A 19233-nucleotide genomic window follows, 5' to 3' on the forward strand; every position below is an offset into this window, starting at 1 on the left:
ATGTTCCTTTTCCCTGCAGCATAAGACTCGAAGCCTCAGAATCTCATTTTTCTCTACTTGCAAATAACAGAAGCAGAATCTAGCACATTATTCTGAAATGCACCTCTGTGGAAGAGACAGCACATACAAAACTCCATTAGCAGACCTTGAACCCCATTCTCCTCATAATACAAGAACAGTGAAAGAACCTCCTGTCACAGACTGTTATGGAAAGCAAGGCATCATTTTCTTTTCTTTTCTTCCCTTAAATGACTTACAGCTGCATTATTCCAAATCTTTCCATTGTTTTTACTCCTGAGCTTGTACTGAATTCCTCACGAGTGTCATATTTTCAGCAGCTGGCTATCACACACCACCTTAACAATTCACACTCAGGAGGAGATAAAACACGGTAACAGAGAGGGGTGGGTCAGAATACTGCATGCTGCAGGGATCCCATCACTACAAACTAGAAACTAGCACCAAGTCATGCCATCCGGATGCTTCTGCTCTGGGGCTCCCTGGACTCCACATAATTTTTTTGTTTTAGTCACGAGTTGCATCATATTAGTAGTTTGTCAGCAATTGTATTAAGCATGAATACTGGGGGCAAAAAAACCCCTAGAATACCACCAACTTCCCTCTTCTCCCAATTATGCAATGGAACCCAGCGACTGATAGTTTCCCCTTTTTTATTTCAGGTTGCTTTTATACCCAGACTTCCAAGGAAGCTGCAGCTTTTCAGAGACTGACTGCTCTGATGTTAAACAGTAATAAGCAGACAAAATGAATTTTTATGAACAATGATTTTTTCTAAGATATCCATTAAAATGCAGAGTTGTCACTACCTGTTATTACATGCTGTCACCAGCCCTGTGCAGTGGCTGGTGTCACCTGTGCAGTCCGTGGCCAGCAGATCAGGACGGAGAGCGGCTCTCTGAGGCGCGCCAGCCTCGGGAAGGAAGGCTGAAGTGCGCAAGGGAGGACACGCACCGCGGAGGAGCTAACATATCATTGCCTGCGCCTGCTGTCACTGCTCAATGCAGCAGGCTTGAGCAAAACTTACAGATACCTGACAGGAGATGCCTCTACTAGATTTCCTGAAAATCAGCAGATGCAGAAAAATGTAGCTGGTCCCACAAGCATGCAGAAAATTTGCAAGATAAAAGCTAAGCACAGATGTACAAGATAAACACTTCCAGATATTCAGAGGTTCTGCGATACAACTGACAACAAGAGGAAATAAGAGCTGTGCTGCATAACTACTTAAAACCAACAGACACCGGGGCCGGATAATCCGCTGCCACGTGATGGCAGAGTTTCACTGACTGCAGCTGCCCAATTCACACGAGTTGTGGCCCCACACTCTGACCCCTGAAAAACCCAAGCATGCTCTACTAGCTTTACCACAACTGCTCTGGGTTTTTCCAACACAAACCCAATTATTTTTTATATTGAATTATCTTAAAGCACAAGGCGTATCCAACCTAAGACAAACTGGTCCTTATTAAATTGTTCTAAGAGTGATTGCCCTAGCAGAAGCATACACTTCCGCTAGCTTTGGGAGTGTGATGAGTGCTCTCATCTTGCAAGAAATGAAGATGAGTTGAGTAGAAAAAACACTTCAGGTTAAGCCAAGCAGGCCACATACTCCATCCAGCACTGCAGTTTGGGGAAGGAGGTGCTGAGGAAATTAGGGAAAGGAAACAGTGAAGATAGGAAGCAGATTCAAAGGTCGGTCATTGCTGCTGAGACTTGCCCTGGACGATAGCTGAAGCAGAATCTGGTGGGACACAGGCATGCTTGTCCATGTGGCTGCCCCCGAGCAGAGACTGAAGCAGGGCTTGGTCTGTAACTGTCACGCTTCCAGGAAACATCAGGTTTTCTCATGCTCCCTCCTGTTCTCCCCTTTTGTTTCCAGACTAGTGGCCAAATGGTGAAGAGGGTTCTTGGAAGACCACCTCCATGCTATAGTTGAACCTCAAACAGAATTTCCCTGCAGAAAACTAAGCAGGCTTTCCAAGCTACTTGATGACTGATTTCTTGCCCACTATTGCACATTTCTTCACACACCAGCTTCTTTATAGCCCATAGAGATCTTCCATACACAAAGACAGGACTGAGATCACTCCCCAAACCAAGTGTGCATGGTCAGACACAGGCTGTCTACAGGGTGATAAGGTCAGCAAGAGGTAGAGAGGAGAACACATTGTGATCTTTGCCCTTCCAGTGAAGTACAGAGATAGCCTAAATGTGCCTAAGTATATTGCTGCTCTCCCAGCAGGAGCTTCACACGGCACGTCGGTGAAAAACCAGAGAGGTAGCCCCTGAGAAATGGCTTCCTGGTACTTTGAGATTATACCCTACAATGAGCTACTGAGCTTCAGGAGTAGTGGGGCTTATCTATTTGCTTACAGTTGTAGAGTGCTGGTTTTGCCTTATCTTATTATTGTAAGCATGAGTAGTAACTGTAAAGAATAAGCAATCGGTAATCTACTTCGGAAGAAAACACAGATCTTTGATTCTTACTACTGTTAGGTTGCTGGATTGTGACAGTTTCTGTCCTGCAGGCTATTTCTAGGATGCTTCTCCTGGATCCTATCCTAAATTCCTTTTATATAATTTTAGTAGAATCAGTCCTCTTACCCCTGGGCCCCAATATGCAAAATGAGTATGTGCACTTTGCTCAGTGATGACATATCACTACCTAGAATGACTCCTGTTACACAGTTAAGTGATGTACAAAGTGATGTGAATTTCTGTTTTAATAGACTTTCATCGTCTAATGTCCATGTTCATAAAACATTTAAACGTCACTGTGCTGGTGCTGCAGGAAAACAAAAAGTGTGCACACAGAGGAGATCTCCATGCCCACATCCCATTACTGCTGATTAAAAACACCAAGCTTACCTTCCCTCGTCCACCTTGGATCATTAAGCGACCATAACTTTCTTGCTTACTTCAAAGACCACAGTTCCTGGCCTTTGTTCTCAATGGTGAACATTTAGAAGCTGCTGAGCAGCAGTGAGCACACTGCACACGGGCTTCCCTGAGTGCGGATGAAGATTTTATTAGCTCTGAGATGGCAAGGCCTGGTTATTTATAGTCTCTGCTCTGCTCCTCTTAGCAATTAGGATTCTTCCCCAGCATAAACGTCTTTACCATTTTGCATTTCCCAACTGAGTACATGCTCATCACACAGCTCTGCGTTGTTTATTCCACTCTGAACTTTTGTACCATTGTATTTTGTCCCACAATACACATTTCTTGTTGTTTCTAATGAGTAAACATGGAATACAGCATCTTGTAGAACAAACAAGGGCTGATCCGCAGGTGATGTGAGGCTAAATTCACTGACTACACCCATTTATATCCACTGACAATCTAGCAGATAATGCTGCAATGCCTTATTCATCTTGGGTCTGATTCAAAGACCATCGGAGTTGATAGAGAAATCTCTCGAGTATTTAAAGGATGCCTATCTACTAGTTACAGTTCCAGCAGAAGGCTCAAAGGAGTGGAAAAGTAATTGGAGAGCTGCCTGGGACAGCATAAAGCTTGATAACATGGCTTGGATTAGACAACGCAAGATCCAGAGGAAAGTTTAATTGAAAATAAAATCGGCAGGTAACCCGCAGCACGGCTGGGCCAGCGGACTACGAGTGTGCAAACACGCACTCACATCTCCAGCACCCCTCCATCTCCAGCCCCATTCCCAACAAAGCGCTGGGGTCTACTAAGCAAAGACAGATGAGCTGGAAAACGCAGGTAACCCTGTACAGTGAGGCTCGGTTCAGACTGAAAGGGAGAGTTGAAGATAAAATGTTAATTTTCAAACTTGCAGAGTGACAACGTGACAGACTTGTGAGGCCAGGCGCATCGATCGGGAAGGCTGGTGAGCAGCACTGGCGGCCAATTCCTCGTCACCCGCGGGGTCAAGGCCATAAGCAGCGGGGAAGGCGGCCGCTGGGAGGAAAGGGCTGGAGGGGCACGCGAGGGAGTTTCTACCGGCACATTATGGGTACCGGACCCACAGGGGCACCTGCCCGCTGGCCCCGGCCTCTGAAACACAGGGCCGGAGAAACACGCTTGGAGGAGCAAGAGCCACCCAGCCGGAGTAAGAACGTGGTCCCTCAGCGAGCGGCCTCGTGAGGCCACACCAGGGACAGTAAGCACAGGGAAGCGACAGCAACAGGCTGACCACTGCTAGGAAACCTCCACCGATGAATAGAAAATGCAAATAAATGCACTGCCATAACCAAACATAGCCCTGGTGAAAATCACCTTCTGTTTCAGACAAAGCCTAGTGAAAACAAAAGCAAGTTGATTCTTTTGGTTTTGATGGAATGAAATTGAAAAGCAAGGATTCCTCCCTCAATTTTCTCGCAGAAAAGAAAGCTCAGATGGAAAAAGCTGGCGTTGGACGGCAGCGGTGCAGCAGGCAAGACGCCCCAGGACAGAGACCCCCGCCCTTGTCCAGCACCACTGAAACAAAACAAGATGCCAAAAAAAGTCTCATTCCTGAAGGCATCACACCCTGCTTTTCTGTTTCTTCAGTAACGCCCGTCCCCTGCCAGCCCCCCCAAGCTGTTTCTATTAAATACTATTTCTATTTTTAAAACTATACCAAAAAAAGCCTTGACAAGCTTTATTTAACTTGACATGCCATAAATACGGTGACAGAAAGGTACCAGCACTTGTATACAAGCAACCTAGTTCTGAAACACCAGCTTCTCGCCCCTACAGCGGTGCTCTCCAGCCAAAGCATTAAACCCCTGCGACTCCCCGATCTACTACAGCTGTGCCCCATGCCTGCCAGGTTACAGGGGAGAACCAGGTAACTTCCCTGCCTCTGATGTCCACCTTTTATTCTCTTCTCTGAACAGGACCAAGTTTTGCCTGCTTCAGGTTCTAGCTCAGGGACACACAAACACAATTCAGATGCCCAGTGCCTTCAAAAAATTGCAGCTCCACAGATTAAACGCTTTTGATTGTGAGAGTTTGCATCTCGTTTGTTTTTAATTAGGAATCTAGATTGTTAACACATAATATCCTGTCACTATCCCTCCACAGAATAATAAATACAGTCTTGCTATGACTAAGCAAGCTAAACACCACATAGACTACAACCGGTTATCTGAGCATGCTACAATCAAATCCGGATGTTCTCACTGTCACCCATTTTATATCATCTATTATTCAGTCAAACTCCCACTGCAATCAATAATTGGTTTCACTTAAGGAGAAAAAGAAAACTAATAGTGCTGATATCATCCATTCGTGTATTTCCTTTCATCTCAGCAGATCCCAGTAAATTTTACGATCTTCCCACTACTGTGCTGATGCTCCTGTAGCAATTTACACCAGTCAGAAAGGACTGCAAAGTTGACTACAAAGCACGATTACACCCAAAGGCTACAACTCTAGCCTTGCTTTGAATCAGTGCAAACAATTATGACGTTATAATGTAATTATCTGCATGGTTTACTGATTCCAGTAAAACTCTGCAGAGCTGATGTCAAAACTCAGCTACCGCATGCCCAGCTATGGCTCCGTCCACCACCGCTCGGGGAGCAACGTCTCATCAGGGCTTTGGGCAGGAAACGAGTCAGACCCGCACCAGCCCTGCCCCAGCTCCGGGCTCACCCAGCTGAGATCCCGCTGCTCTTGGGACAGTTTTGTGAGGAAGATGCGACTCATCCTGTACCAAAGAAAGCGTCTAGCTCAATCGGAGACCATATGACGTTCACAAAGTGAGAAGGTGGGCAATGTGCTGCTCTCATCCCATGCTGCATGAGCTGTCCAGTGCATGTTCCCGAGGGATGCTCATCTAAGACATTTCTGCTAGTCCAGCTTCAGCCCTCCCCAGGGAAGAGATTGCCAGTTTGTGCCAAATCTGCCAATTCATTCAAACAAACTGATTGGGACCATCAACTGCAAAAAAAATTCAACAAGATTACTAGCATTCATGTACCAGGAAAAATGAGATTTGCCTGTAAGAACATGAAGGAAAACAGTAATATAAACATTTTTTTAAAATCCAGTTTATAAATTAAGCTGTGTCAGTATGAGGGATTTTGTTTATTTATTCAATCAGTGAACAATCATTGGAAAGAAAGTACTTTAGACCTCCTTCAGAATGCAGTCGTTGAGCACGCAGATCAGAATTTCAGTGCACTGGAGTTGGATATCTCTGGGAAGAAAAGACAACTGTGTTTTAACCAGAAACACCCTTCCTCCAGGAGTCCCTGCAGGTCTGCAACAACGTGGTAACAGCCCATGAGGAGCAGCGCAGCAGGTGGGGTACCGACGCTGGCAGCACGCATACACATTGTGATAAATACGCATTTCTGAACACAGCTGGTTAAATACAATTTGAGAAATGTCATCAGACTAATTTTAGCTGAATCCTCTCACAGAAGCCCTTTGTTTTCTTCAAAACAAGTATCCATCTCAGAACAGCAAGGCCAGGAGGTGCCACCCAGCTTTCCGCCGTGCCTGGCCTTTCTCCTCTCGTGGGCCCACGGCGCACCAACCACAGTCCCACCGGAGCCGCTGTGCCACTGAGACCAGACACTGAACAGCGGAGGACAGGCACAGTGTAAGGCAGCGGACCTGTCCCTGCTCCCCACCACCTACTCCCGCTGTGCGTGGACCGGGAGAGGGGCAGAAGCCGGCGAGTCCAGCTCTCCGGGGGGAGGAAGGCGCTCGTCCCCACCAGCAAGGGCTCAGCACTGACTGCGACCCTCCTGTCCCTCCACAAGCACCCAACAGACAGGTGATGCCCACGCCTACAGCAGCTCTTTTTCTTCCTAATTATTTCTTTGCTCTGTTTCTTCTTTGGCTAATTTCCCCTCAACTTACTACCACCCTTTAACAACGTATTCCTGCTTCACGGACAACGTTTTATGGCAGAAGTTAAAATCCACCACTTCTAGGCTTCCCAGACTGGCTAAGACAAGTGGTCCTTCTGGACAAGTCCCCTGTACCCAACAAGGGGCCGATATAAGAAGCTGTAAAATCAGTGACGCGGTAAATAGGGGGCTGCTGTCAGGTGGAGGCGGGGACGACAAACCTGCCAGTGCCGGGCTGGAGCGATACCCAGCATGAATCCAGCAGCCAGCATGCCGTCGTGAGAGGTCAGCTGGCTTGTGTGAAGCTTACTATCTTTCCAGCATCCAGTATGACAAATCCTTCCTCCAACCCACCTTGACATTACCACCTGCAAATTGCTCTGCACTCCCTCATAATTCATAATTTAGGATATTGGACATTTTTAATTAGCTCTTCTCTGTTTCTAGAGAGAAATTCCTACCACAAGTAAAAATCTTTGTAATTACTGGCGAGTTAAAGAAAGGTAAAAAATAACTCATTGGGAGGTTTTGCTTTTTTTTTTTAGTCATTAAATGATTGAGACGATAAAAGAATGAAGAATCTGACAGATTAAACAGTTCTTGAGGAGACATGTCAGCTTCAATAATTTTACAGCATTAGAACTGTCAAGCTTTCAAAATAGGAAAGATTGTATCTTCAGAAAACAAGGTTCTACTAATTGGCATGCACGAAAATCTAAATTGAGGCTAAAACTCAGTGATTAAAGGCTTTTTCTGATTACAGATCTTTGAAAGCAACTCCATCTGTAAAGTTGGGTCTCCTGTTCTGGCAGACAGGCAATTCTGACTATTCCTCTGACCGCATGGGCACTTAAGCAGCCACACCTGAAGATCAGCATTTAGGCCAGGGAGGGCTGGGCTTTTCTGTCTTTCTTATCCAACTGAACGATTCTAGTATCTTATAATTACCAATCTGTTCTGGAATACTTGAGCCCACTAGAGATGCTCCACATATTTTCAAGACAACAAAGACCACATGTCAAATCAAAACCAAAAAGATGGCTTCAGCGGCTGGTCAAGTCCCCATTCGCTCTTTGGGGTTGTCCCTTGCTTTGTACACATTTTTGCATATATAAGAGAGAGAAATATCCTACCAAAGTAATCTGGAGATTTTAGCAGAGCTTTAAAAGAAGCTAGCCGTACTAAAAAAACCGATGCGCAGGTCAGCTGCCCCTCCAACTCCGACAACGATGGCAGGTAGGCACGTGTTCCAGAGCTGGGGGAACCCACCTGATCTTCACATAGCCACCCAGATAAACCACCATCACTGCACGACTGGGCTCCAAAAGACGCTGAGTGCTAACTGAACACCTGTAACATTTCCGTATCACTAATTCTGGGAAGTAATTTATAAATCAGCTTGGAATATGCTAAATACGAGAGTTAATGTCTGAATTTATTTCCTTTAATAAGGGGTGTCGTTGGAAGTGGTAGAAGCCTATCATGCAATCTCACTACTCATCTGAAGAAAGAGCACTAACTTGGGTCCATTTCTAAATCAACACCCCAAATTCTTAAAAAACAGCTGAGAAGGAAGACAAACTGGATATACCATATTTAAAAAACAGCCCACAGGGGAAAACTAATGTACGAAATCTTCAGCCAAGCGTAAAGTAACACAGAACCACTGAGGACAATTTAGAGATGATGCTACCTACCTACCAGCTGAGCATGTGTCTTAAGACAAAGTAGGACTTTGTAACATAAGGAAAACCTTAAGAAAATGCCAATTTAAGAGCAAGTGGATATCTTTATTTTCATCTGCTGGATTCATCTGCATGCCAAACAAATAATCCAACAGAAGATTGATCTATCAAATGGGAATATCTGCATGAGTAACTTTATCCAGATGCAGCAGGTGTTATTGAGAATAGGTCTTAATTTTGGGAGAGGGAGGACTTGCTAAGCATCTGACAACCATCCAAATTTTTTAAGGAGTATTTGAGCTAAGCCAGATTTCAAAGCATTTTGACATACTGTAAATCAATTCTTCTGGTATATATAGTACTGATGAAGGCTCAGTAGAACTGAATATGAGAAGCTTTGTTCCTTGCTGTAGCACATCAACAGTCCACAAAGTTCAGCATGAGATAAACTGAGCCTGCATGGTATATTCCTGGCCATTTCTCTAAAAAACTGTTATTAGGTAATAGCGAGCTTATAAGGAAAAAGTTAACCACTAGCTGTTAGCTAAAAGGTACTCGCGAAACTACTGGCAAAATTAATTGTTTCTAAGAGCACAGTAAAGCAAATACCAGTTTGGACTAAAAATGCCCCTGTTCTGCTACCTGAGATTAAAATATAACATCTGATATAAGAACAATGTGCAAAAGATCAAATTCTGTTTGTATACACCAACATAAATAGGCAATCATTCCAGTAACTCCACCCACCGAATTCCTGACTGGCACTGGCACACTTCAAGCATGTACTATCTTGCCTTTTCCTTAAACAAGCTTTGAACCGTAATCTCTATTGTAGAGTTTTATTTGCCAGATTTTCATTACAATTCCATCACACCAGTTTCATACCGCTAACTCCACTGCAGTCAGCTTCACAATCCAGAAAGTACATTAAATCTCAAAGCTGTACATACACAGTTAAACACAAAGTGACTCAGAGAAAGACCTGAGTAATAAAAATCCAAAGTGGCTTTCTCTGAGATGCCATTTCTCCCAGGATAACGCTACTAGGTCAACAGAGTGCTAAAAGAGTAATTTCATTTGTCATCTCCGTACTTACCAATCCTGACTTTCATGGAGAAGTGCATTTTACAATGCATGTCAGGCTTTATTAATCTGATTTTCCTATTCCTCTCCAAAGATATTTAATGCTTTGGTAATGATCAATATACTTGCTCTGATGATAAACAAAGACAAATGAGTCTGTGCAGCCTGGATGGTATTTGTAATTACCGCCTCTGTAGGCATTCAATTACATCTGATGAAAGGGTGACAGAGTTGCCTTGTCTCTCTGACAGAGATGCATTTGCAGCGCGTACTTGGCATGCAGCTGTCACTGTCCTAATTTCCTCCACCACATTCAGTTCACTATTGCCAGCACAGTCCAGCGTGTCTGTATTAACTATAAATGCCATGACACCCCTCCTAATGGAATTTCAGAGGAAATAGTTCAGAGGCCCATCACGCTGCCATCTCACCTAGCCGCCAACCGGAGCTCCATTTAGCCAGCGTCAGTTTGTCTGGGACGGCACCAGGTCAATTCATCGACGTTCAAAACAGAGGTGGGCTGTGGCAAAGCTAAGCAGTGCTGGTGGTTTGCTTCATTCCCAACACCTTCCCTTGGGGCTGGACAGCCTTCAGGTAGCAAAATGCACGAGCTTTGGACTGTGGGGTCCTTCCTGTTCTGCAAAGGCACCTGGACCTGGCTAGGAAAGTGAAAAACCCCGCAGTCCTAGGTATGACTCCGTTCCCTGGCTGCAGATCCACTGGGAACAGACCAAGACTGGAGTGCAGGAGAGGGCAGTACATAGAAGACTTCAGTTTCTCCAGGGATAATAAGACAGAGCTGTATTACTGCTATTTGAACGGTAGTACAATTCCTCCCGTTGCTCACCTTACCCTTGAGAAATCTCTCACTCTTCTCCTTCCGTTTGCATGGAAGTGCCCTATTGCTTCTATTCATTGAAGCCAACGGGATTTCAGTTTCATCTGATTTCAATTAGACCTGAATCGCACACTTGATTATTCAGATTATGTTTACACATTTCGAGATGTTAGCTGGGTAACAGTGAGTCCCCAAATATCAGCAGACCTAAATAATGCACAGTCAAAGAAATTCAAATTCTCATACAAGTTCATTTTACCCAATTTGTTACTCAGCATTTGCCATCAGTTAAGGGAACAAATACAAAGTGTAAGTTGTCAGAAAAATTCAAGCACAAAGCAACACTGCTAGAATTACACTTCCTGTCTCCCAAAGATTCACATTCACATCTCATGGCTGAACTCAAAAGTCAGATTAAAAAAAAAAAAAAAAATCAAAAACACCACTGAAGAAAACTGATCGGAAAAGAATTTCAGAGTGGTGAGTCCCTCAAAGTGTGCCCTCATGATTGTTTGATTTTACACTTAAACATTAAGCACGTACTAACATGTGTATTATCGATACCATTCCGGCACTTTTTAACACTGAAGTGTTCCCATTCTGTTCTCGATGCAAGTCTGAGAAGTGAGAGACTTGGGAGAAGACCAGAATAAATAGAGGCTATGGCTTCACTGCTGGGAAAAAATGCCTTTCTCAGTAAAATACTTGTATCTATCCCAGTAAAAAGCCCAGTATAAACAGCCCCTTGTTTATATACTGTCCTAGTCATGTTCTCAGGTGCAAAACGTCATTAGTGCAGCTACTGCGTGTGTCTTCCCAGCATTAGCAAAACAGAAAAAGTGACACTTTAAAAAGCCCGAAGTCAACAGCACTCTGTGTTTGCCGAGATAAAGGCCTTGTGATTCGCATTCACAGTTCCTTTTTCCTCTCTGTCCAATTTTCAGGTGAAGTCTGCTCTGTAAGAGGTGTCAGCTGGGTAACCGAAACGCCTTCTGTGCTGTCCATGGGGCGAGTAGGCAGCGGCCAGGCTAACCGCTGCTCCCCAAGGGCCAGCGGCACCCCGGCAGCCCCCGCCCCGTCTTGCTGCGCACAAATCTAAACATACAGGTGCAGCCCCACCACGAAAGGTAAAGTCAAGAGATCTCGGGAGACGCGTTAGTCGTTTACACCCACCGCTTACCATGTACGCAGTCACGTCTGGAGTGGATTCGGCCAAACCGAAATGCGTTTGGTCAGACCCCTCGGGGCACGTGCAGAATGGCACTTTGCTATGCTCCTTCTCCATGAAGGAAACTGTTTTCCATAAAGTATATGGACATTATGACATTAGTTAAAACACAATCTACAGTCTGCTTTCCAGTTCAATATTCTAGTTGATTGGGGCCCTTTGGGAACAATTTTCATTCCATATTACTCAAGCTCATTAAATAAACCCCATAAATTGTATAAAATTGTTACAATCTTGGCTTATGAGTTTAAGTATGGCTTGCCTTTCACTGCTCTCAGCTGATCATAAAAATGTAACACAAAAACATGTGTATATTGCTTTCCATAGCTCTCCTTGACTGTATAATAATTATTAAAAAATAACTGAAAAAGGAAATCTGATATTCAAGAGTGAAAATGTACAGTTTTGCTCCAAAATTTTACAGGAAGAATACACCTCATCCTTTCAAAATTTGTCCTGAATATCAGAGTAAAATTTACTGCATGTTACTGGGCAATGTCTATAAATACCCACTTTCCTCTGGAGTGGTAAGATCGGTGTTAAAAGGCCTGAATGTCCGTTCTTCTCACCGTTTACCAGCAATCGCTCTTCTACTCTATGATTTCCAGGATGTTTCAGAACCTGATCCAAACCTCGCCATCCAGAATCCTCGCCCATCACCAAAGGCGCCACAGGCACCTAATGGAAAAGGCACGGTGATAAAGCTTAGCTGCCCCTCCCCGGCTCAAAATACTTACAGCGGGCTGCGCGTTAAGTCAGCCGAGCCAGACTCCACTAGGGCTCACTGCCGGCAGCGCTTGCTGCTGGGGAAGGAGCCGCGCTCAGAAGCAAAGCGGCTCCAACGGTGCGGTGCTCCCTCCTGGCTTCTCCTCACCCACCGTCACTGCTCGGGGCTGTGAGCACGAACGGCGTCCATGCCGTTGCCATGCCGGCCCATACTCTAAGCCCATCGTTACCAGTAGTGCGTATTTTTGCTACCGCCACTAGAATTGAAAAACCCCTCTTATTTGCCATTGCTGGGTGATTTCAGGAAAGAGACCTTTGCTTGCTGTATACACCAATGCACGTCAATTATTTCAAGCACTGCAGAAAACATCACTGAATTTACTGTACTCATCCGTTAGTACCTTCCCTTTCAGCAAAGTACACCACAGATAACCTGGGTTATTACAGCCTTATACTAATGTATAATTCAGACAGTTGAGGTTTCTTTCCGCTACCGTGTGCTCAACCATTTGAAGTGGTTTAAGTATATTTGTGTTTTCATTATACTGATAAAACAAAGGGGAGAGTCTGACATCTTTTGATCTCGTTTAGGAGTGATCAAAATTCATCACTATCATTAAAAAGAAGAAAACATCCGTATTAGCAGATTTTCACTAAAATTATTATGATTCTTTAAATATGCATACTAGAGAGTGAACTTCAAAGGAATTCCACAAACTTACAGCAGCTAAAGATGCAGACTCAGATTTTTCTTTTATATTATACAACAAATAGGACAGATAAAAGCTTTACTAACCTTGGGGTGCTCTACCACCCAGTGCCAAAGGCTCCCTGACATACATAAGGGAGCCATATCCAGCACACCAAGAACAAAGAGAAGTTGATGCTTTTCTCCCAGATCATATGAAAGAATTTGAAATACATGGTAAGTCCTTGTTTTGAATCTGAGCTTAAAGGAACTTGGAATTTTTGAACAGTGACAAAGAAAAAAATATACATGTTTGAATAGCAGGAGCTGAGATACTTCCCTAATGTCAAATCTTGACTGAGCTGGCCAAGGAAAGGTTAATACTTGAAGACATGTCAATATACTGAAATAAGAGTTATTATTCTCTGTTGCTAGGCAAGATTCTTAAGTGTAAGTACTGAACCAGAAATCCAGCCCAAAAGAAGAAGGTGCTGCCTACGTGAAGAGGCAACCAGGAACACAACAGTCAGATCGATTGCTGCAGTGTCACGCTACAAAGAGGCCGCGTTGCCCCTGAAAAAAAGACCATCCTAGGAGCACAGTTATGCTCCAGGAGACAGCTATTTCCATCATACGTTAAAAGCATTCTGATATTTGTGCTTCAGAGAGCTGCTTTTAGGTTAGCTCATGAGATTTCTGCTGTGCAGCCACAAAAGGTGTGCCATTTTAGGTTTATGGTTTCATCTGTACACTAAGCATACAAAACTGAAAACTGGAAGGAACTTCCGCCAACCTGAATGCGAAAGACTTACACAGCTGCAGCAAAGCGGGGCTGGAAACCCACTCCTCCACCCCCAGGCCGGCCAGCACATACCTTTGTCAATCCTGACTGACGCTTGCCTAGTCTGTGCTCAAGGAGCTCTAATGCTGGAGACTAAGAAATGCCTTAGTTCTTTCTTTACCATTGTCTCCTGTGAAGCGTGTTACTCCTTGCCCTACTCAGCAGGGTGTGGATAGGTTGTTGCTTTCCTTCTTGAAGTATTTAGGCATCTGATCACCTTCCTCACTTTGCTGAGACTTGTCTTCACTTATTATAAAGAACCTGAGTTTGTCTAATCTCTTCACATGTCATTTTTCCTAAGCTTATACTCCTTCCTGTCGCTTTTCTTTTGGTGCCCAAAACAATGGAAAATCAGGAGTGCTACTTCGCTTGCGGATTCAAGTGTCTCTCCTCCTCAGCTAGTTTCCCAAGGCCATGCTACCCTGTGTGCCTGATGCTTTGAGTAGTGCTTCCCTATTGATTTCCACACAGCTACTCAGATCCTTGTCTCTCTTTTACTCACGCAGCCTCACAGCCGTAAGGCGTGCTTTCAGCAGCAGCACCAGCTGCGTTCAGGCAGCAGCTCCTCATGCATGAGCTTCACAACTGCACAGTGAGGACCTCTCACAAACACAACGTGCCAGGCTACACGCTCCTGACTTCAAAATTCCCCTCGACGCTTTGTAGATGGTTTAGCCTGAAATGTACCTGTGGGGCTGACGGGGAGGGAAAACAGTGGTGATCCTGCGGTCTGTCCCCTAAGGCAGGAGGGGCAGATGGCATCCTGTGAGCCAGTGGGACTTGGAGAAACCACTGGCAGAGCTATATACTAAATCTCCCCAAGGCTGTGGCTTTCATTTCCAAACTACATCCCTGCAAAGGACTGACACACAGCACATGCAGACACAAGCAAAGAAAAGAGTATCTCCCCAGAGAGAGATATTTCATAACAACTTTGTATTTATAAAGCCACGGGATAGAGTCAGAGCCTTGGAGAAGGCAAGGAGCTTTTGCAAAGACATGTATCCTCTCCTCTTGAACAGAAAGCAAGCAGCAGATTTGCTGCCCTGTCTAGGGGAAGACAGCAAACATGAACAGCTCAGTAAAGATCAGGTTTTATATTTTCGTGCAAATTGAGAATTGCCTGCTACTGATGGGAAAACATCAGGCCTGACGCCCGTGTTGGGCTGCCATTGTCTGCAGCATGATGGATTGCTTTGAATCGCTTCCCAAAAAACAGCGGGTACGGGATGGCCAGATGAATGTTTCTGCACCAGTCACACTAATGATGAGCCAGACTCCTTTTATGGGAGTTCATCGCTGTATTGGTTTTGGCTGAGATAGAGCTGAACTGTGCTGCAGAAGTGCCCGCTGCTTTCTACGTATACATCTGAAGATGTACACAGGGATGTGAGATGATTTCCATGTTGGAAACAGCAGGCCATGAGTAGCAGCTTGCTTAAAACAGCTCTGCAGGAAGATACGGTCTTACTCATCCCAGGAAGAGTTCATGAGAAGATATCAATAGAGCAAGGCAAATATTTTCAGCTCCCTTTTATTTTCAGTGCAGAAAATATAAAGAAAATGTTTCCCATACTAGCCCTAGCTGTCTAACTCTACTCTTCAAAAGGAAATGTTAAGCAGGTCCTGTTTTTAGGAAAATATATCTTTGAGCATTTCTGCAGTCAGGGTAGGTTTGACTACAGAAAACACCCGTAAGTCTGCCATAAGGCAGGGACACTGCAGCGCAAGAGAAACCTGCTCTGAACTGCCAACTAGAGCACGGTGCCGCATTCGACGTGGAAGCTGCATCGAGCCCTTTTCCCGTTACCAGACAGACAAGACCATTTCTAATGCATTTCTTCATGATTCACCTCCCTTCACATAACGGCAGACTCCATTTGGCTCTGAGTTTCATCAGCTCCCATACCGCACAGACCTTTCCGAATGACCTATTCTGCCCAGTGGAGAAGGCATCCCACAGATTTATTACTGGTGTCCTGCCAGGATTGCCAAGGGACCCAAGCACGACATGGGCTGCCCTGTGGAGGCCGTTACAGGACAGCAGGCAGGACACAGCCACTATGGAAATCAGCGGGAGCCTTCCAGAGATTTCAACAGGTCCTATTTAATTGCCAAACCAAAGCTAGCCTCTGGCCAACAGGACCCACAACCATAACAGTGCCTTAACCACTGTCACACAAAATGGCTCTCAAGAGGTTCTGGCACTCCTTTATCCATACACCACCCTCCTGTCGACTTCTTCTAAGCCTCAACTGTAAGCTCCTGAAAGTTTCTGCATACCTACTAGCATGTATATTGTACCTTCAGCTTTGTTAAATCAAAACATGCTAAAAAATCCAATACTTCCAAGTAAATGTAATGCATTTCCTGAGGAAAAAATTAAGAGATTAAATTTAGGTAATTATTCAATTAGCAACTGTTATGTATACAAGAGAATCTGATTTATGGGCAGCTGTTTACACAGGCAACTGCTTTCATTTGACAGTGTGCTCCTGGCTTCTCCCCAGACTTTGTTGTTTAATTAAAGTTAAACAGTTCAATGCCCATTTAGCCTACCAGCATATGGAAAATTTAACCACTACTGAAGAGGGAGGAGAACTCTATTAATTTTTAATTGTACTGTAATAACATAAAGGAGGTCACTGAAGTGCAAAAGTGCGAAGTGAACTGGATTCAACACTAATAATATCCCTGGGATCTCAAAAAATATGGTAGCATCAACTCTGCTCCCACAAATTCTGTCCAACTGTCTCCCTTCCTTCTACCCTCAGTCATGAGATCACCCTCCATCTCCTGACCACTTATTTCTTCTTATAGGTGACAAATGTTGCCTTCACTTGGCCTCTAATTTTAGGATCTGTAGGGAATACTCAGAATCTGTCTTAAAGCTTTTCCTTGTTAACATAAGAATCAGAAACTTATTTTTCCCATCCCTTCAACGAAAGCTGGGATTCACATGTAATGATTTCAGCACATGGGTTCTGAGAAAGTCACTGACCTTGAGAGATTGGTGACAAGCCACACAGCTGGCAGTGAGGCAGAATATCAGTATGCCTCTGCAAGAGTAGTGGGTTGGGTGCTTTAAAGATATTAAACAGATTGCTGCTTAGTGCAGAAGACCCTGGAGGCTGCTTACAGCCACCGTACGACACAGCAGGAAACCCTTCCCAGGGCAGGGCAAAAGATACAGGAAGGAAATATATGAAAACAGCATTAAAGGTGGAAATGTTTGTGCACACCTTGTAGGATCAGGGTTTGCAGGGCTTGCCCAAGGTCATCCAAAGACTCAATAGTAGACCCACTCAACTACCTACTAAAAAGAGAAAGAAATTGGCACTTCAAGGCCAGATCTGGTCTGCAGTTTAATTTCCGAAATCTGTGTGTTGTGGGGTCTGGTTTGTTACCACAAGGGACAGTAAGGTGCAAGTTAAAATATACAAAACCTACCTGTGTTTCACCATTAAATTATTCCCCGTTTGGGGTCTAAAGTTGTACTGAACACTGACATATTGCAAAGGAATTAATAGAAAATTAATGGACAAGCCCCCTAGCTATGTACTAAGCCCATTCTTCTGTATCGCAGTGTCAAAGGCAGACACTCATCACTGATGGAAGAAGGCAGAAATTCTGTGACTGAGAAACTGTGTCTGCATTTTGGTTTTTGAGAGACACGGCCAATGCCCCGCAGAAGGAAGCGCGTGGGCAGGGTGAGCTGGGTGGATGGCTCACGCTCCTTGCGGCAGCTCTTCCCCCACCCTGAGCTCCCAGCAGAGCCGTGCCACTTTAGGTGCTGTGGGCTGTAACGATCCCTGATCACACTGCTGGTAAGTCATTACCGTTTCCCGCCCGGCAGAGCCACAGCCAGTGGGGAACGCCTTTTCTGCACACAGATAGAGAACGTCATCTGAAGAGCACGGCCAGGTCTCCACTGAGGCAGTCTCCCACATCTATAGTTCGTATTACAGATGAACTATATATTCTATAGCAAACCATCAGCAATGCCTGAACAGGGAACTACCATTTCTGCCTAGCTGATAATAAACAATTAAACTGTGACTGGTTTTCTCAACAAAACGATCCCAATGTCGCCAAATGGTGTTTGGAAGATGCCTGCACTGCTGCATCTGACTGCCTGAAAGATCTGACAACGTGTAATGAAAATATTTACCAAGTGGAGGCAATTTTGGCCGGAAGTGAAAGCTACTAGATTTTGTAGAAAAAGTCATTTGGAATTAATTCTTTGTACTAAGCCAACTTAAAAGAAAGAAAGAAAAAAGGGCCTGACCTTGTGAAAACAGGCTGATGTCCTGGCATGGCCCACTGCCATCATACCTACAGCCCACTCCCACAGCATCTGGCGTTTCTAACAAAGGCCTCTGAAAATTATCCCCTTTTCTAAGAATAACGGGGAAAACAAAGCCTTCTCACAGCCAAAGAGCACCTCTCCTGCACGGAGCCGAGAGCAGCCCCACAGCTGCAGCTCTGCCGCTGAGGCTCACAGCCTTCCTCAACCAAAGTGCTAATGAGAAGACCTTGCACTTGCACAGGAGCTCTGGGAAGCGATACTCAGGGTAGCGCAAGGAACCACAGCCACGCCGGGGTTAGCGACACTGGCACAAGAGGAGCTTTGTGTACAGAGGACTCTGGCTCCCTTGGGTCCCAGGATTAACCCATCTCACTGCTCCTGTAAGCTGGAGAAACTGGAGAGTGTGACGGAGAGAAAGACTTCACTGTCAGGTTCAAATTAACAATTTATTTGAACTTGACTCACAGGTCCAATACGCCACTATTGCAGGTTCTGTTATGGATACAATGGAGGAATGCACTATTGCAATTAAATACACAATTCACAAGTGCGCTAGATATTAATACCTTAAAAAGAGTGCACTAATCATGATCTTAAAGCATGCCAAATACCATACGTATGTTTCTTAATCACTTACCCTCTCTCTCAGGTTAGGCCTCTTAATCCCTGGGAAGTTACCTTGTACAGCGTCCTGGACAAGGGGGAAAGAATCTCCTACAGGCCAGCTGTATCCTTGGAAAAGCGACTCTCCCCATTTTCTGCCCAAACCTTACGGGTTTTATTCCCTGATTTGATGGGTGGGGGCAGGCTTATGCAGGAATGTTTATCTCTGGTGCCTTGATGGCTCGGCTCCTTAGTCTGTATGGTAATTTAGTGATGTCCCGCACACAAAGTCACTGAATAGTGGTGGAATGGTACTCAGGGCATTTGGTTTGTTAAGGGATCATTCAGGGCTCCATTGGGGTTTCAGCTTTGGGCAGTGTTCAGACAACCCCGGGCTGA

Source organism: Gavia stellata, chromosome 12 (assembly GCF_030936135.1).
Source record: "Gavia stellata isolate bGavSte3 chromosome 12, bGavSte3.hap2, whole genome shotgun sequence".
Lineage (NCBI taxonomy): Eukaryota > Metazoa > Chordata > Aves > Gaviiformes > Gaviidae > Gavia > Gavia stellata.